A 3351-nucleotide genomic window follows, 5' to 3' on the forward strand; every position below is an offset into this window, starting at 1 on the left:
CATCTGATCTTCAGATTTCCCTGAGAAGCGAACTTTCCTTCGACAGCGAGTGGAGGCCAGGCTTGCATCTCTTTTGATGGAAAGCAAGGAGTATTCAAAAGCACTAAGTGTCCTATCAGGCTTGATCAAGGAAGTGAGAAGGCTAGTTGACAAGCTTCTTCTTGTCAACTAGCCTAAATGTAAGCTCAATTTCTCTTTGAGAAAGACATCCAAATTATTGTCTTTGAGATGTGAGAGACAGTGTCTCTGAGAGAGGAAGAACTTGGAACCCTAAATGTAAACCGCGAAAATGAATGAAAGCGACAAATTTATAGAATAAATTTTTAAAACCAACGGCGGTCCTTACCAAAAAACCGCCGTTTAAATTGTAAAATCAACGTCGGTATTACCGACGTATATTACAGAACTCCACGTCGGTACATTAATAATCCCGACGTCTTAAATAATCTACCATGACGCGAGTTATTACTTATGTACTTTAATTTTTGAGTTTACTACGACGGTACCTACAACACTACTGTCATATTATTTTACCACGTCCGAAGTTAAATTTACTGTCGTATTTTGTACTTTATACGTCGTAGTTATATGTAACCGCCGTATTATTTTTTTGAAATGGTTTTATATGTAAGCAACTTTTCGTCTACTTGACTTACACATTCGTTGTTTTTATATTCTTATTTTATTTAAATCTGTCATCCAAAAAAGAAACTTTACATATTCCAGAATATTAATTTCCTTCGTTTTAAATTTCCTCCGGAAAAAAAACTCTATTTATAACGCACTGTAATTGAAAAATAAACTGAAAGGTCACGGGAAAAAAATTTCTATTCATAATTTAAAAATTAAAATCCACGTCGGTTATATTAAACCTAACGACGTTAAATGAAATGATTCCACGTCGAACGAAAAATATTGCGTCGTGTTAGTTAAAAACGACGTAGTTAAATGTAACCGCCGTATTATTTTTTTGAAATGGTTTTATATGTAAGCAACTTTTCGACTTACACATGCACTGTTTCCAAACCCGATTAAAAATTTCAATCTCCCAGAGAAACCTTTTCGTCTTTTTTCCTTGTCAAAGCATTGTCAGAGTTTCTCATCGTCTTCCTCTCGTCTTCTTCGTCGTCTCTGAATTTAAACATCGATCATCTTCCTCTTGCTTTCATTGCACGCAAAAGGTAAGCTTTCATTTTCACTATTTTGGTTACTGTTTTGCATGCTCATACGTTTTTTGTTTGAAAAATCTTTTTACCTTTTTTCTGGCCAAAATCATTTTACTTCTTTCCAAGTTTGATAAAATATACAGACAAAGAGGGAAAGTTTCCAACTTTGAAGACAACTACCTCAACTAAATAAGACGACGGTAGACCACGACGGTTCGTCAGTTGTTCTAGCGTCGTCTGAAAATTGACAAAGTTGTTTTTAAAATAATAGTCTTTTTTTATATGCTTGTTTAATTGCAGGTTTGATTTCTCTGAACAATGGTTTTTGTTTTTCCCTTATTTGATAAAATATAAAGAAAAAGAAACTAGGGTTGGTATCTAATATAGACGAAAAATATCTTATTGTTTTACGTCGTGTGAATGTTAATACCACGACGGTGTATTACTATTGACATCGTATGAACATAAATACCACGACGTTATATAATTAATAGTTTACCACGACGGTGTATTACTATTGACGTCGTGTGAACATATATACCACGACGTTATATAAATAATGGTTTTAAACATTTATTACGTCTGAGATTATTTCATTGCGTCGTCTAAAATCATATCATACGTCGTATTTTTTTAATACCGTCGTTTGTGTTCTTAATGTTTTCCTGAAATATTTTCACTTGCAGTTTTGTCTGTTAAAATGGTTTCTCAACAACAAACTAAGGATTCTGGCTCCAAGAAGCTTGGAATGGTAGCTCCTCAAGACAAGTCTTCGAAGGAGATGAAGTCTTCGAAGAAGATGAAGTTTGCTTCATCATCTGCTGAGACAGAACAAACCAGCCAGACAACAATCTCTGATGATTCAAAGACTGGTTGAGGTATGAGCACAATGCCTCGTGTTGTGAAGAGAAAGCTTCAGAAACTGAGGCCAATTGTTGAGTACAATAAAAGGGGGAAAGGTGTTGGCCAAGCACATATTGAGATGCAGTCGTATATTGGTGTCTTGGCACGCTCCAGGATCCCACTTGTGGACAAGAAATGGTCCCAAATCCCCAAGGATATAAAGGAGCAGATTTGGGAAGCAGTTGACATGGCTTTTGTCGTAGGCCAAGGGGGCAAGACCTCTGTTTTAGCTTCTGCTTCCAAGAAATGGAAGGATTTCAAGTCTACACTAACGAGGCATTATATCCTTCCATACACCAATGACAGGGAGAAATTAAGCCAACCCCCTGAAACATATAAATTCATAGAGAAAGCACAATGGGATGCCTTTGTAGCTTCAAGGCTATCCAAAGATTTTGAGTCTGTGCATTCTCAACATGCACAGATTAGGGAGAAACTCGAGTACAATCATCGATTGTCTCGAAAAGGATATGCTGGATTGGAGGATCAATTGGAGGAAACCATGCCTGGGGTAGAAATTGATCGATCTACCTTATGGAAGAGAGCTAGACAGGACAAACATGGTAACATCCCTGATCCAAAGGTGGCAGAGAAAACAAAATTAATTGTAAGCCTACTATCACTCTGTTTTAAATTTTTATTAAACTGTGAATTATTCTTATTACGTCGTATGTTATATTTTTCGTCGTGTGAATGATATTACCACGTCGACAAGTTTTTAAAAACGTCGTTAAAGGTCTAAATAGGAATCACTACTATGTTTTTTGTAATTATAGCATAAGACGTCGGTGGTTCATTTTCGCGTCGTGTGAATGATATTACCACGTCGAAACTTTTTTAAAAACGTCGTTAACGGTCTAAATAGGAATCACTACTCTGTTATCTTTAATTATAGCATAAGACGTCGGTTGTTTATTCATTTCGTCGTTTTAAATAAATAACCACGTCGGTATAACTACCGTCGTGATAAGTTATAATAACGTCGGTTTATACGTTATTGCGTCGTGTGAAATTATATAATACGTCGTTTGTACATAAATAACCGTCGTGTGTTTTTTTGTTTATCTTTTTTTAGGATGAATTGCAGAAACAAGTCTCGGAAGGCAAAGTCAGAGTAGATGGCAGCAATGATGTGCTGACCATGGCTTTGGGCCCCGAGCATCCAGGCAGAGTGAGGGGAGTTGGTGCTGGTGTTTCCCCAAGGCAATATTTCAATTTGCCCAAACCACAGAGGGTGAGCTTTGACGACCGTTTGAAGGACAGTTTAAGAGTTCTCCTTCAA

Source organism: Prunus persica, chromosome G2 (assembly GCF_000346465.2).
Source record: "Prunus persica cultivar Lovell chromosome G2, Prunus_persica_NCBIv2, whole genome shotgun sequence".
In the NCBI taxonomy this organism is placed as follows: domain Eukaryota; kingdom Viridiplantae; phylum Streptophyta; class Magnoliopsida; order Rosales; family Rosaceae; genus Prunus; species Prunus persica.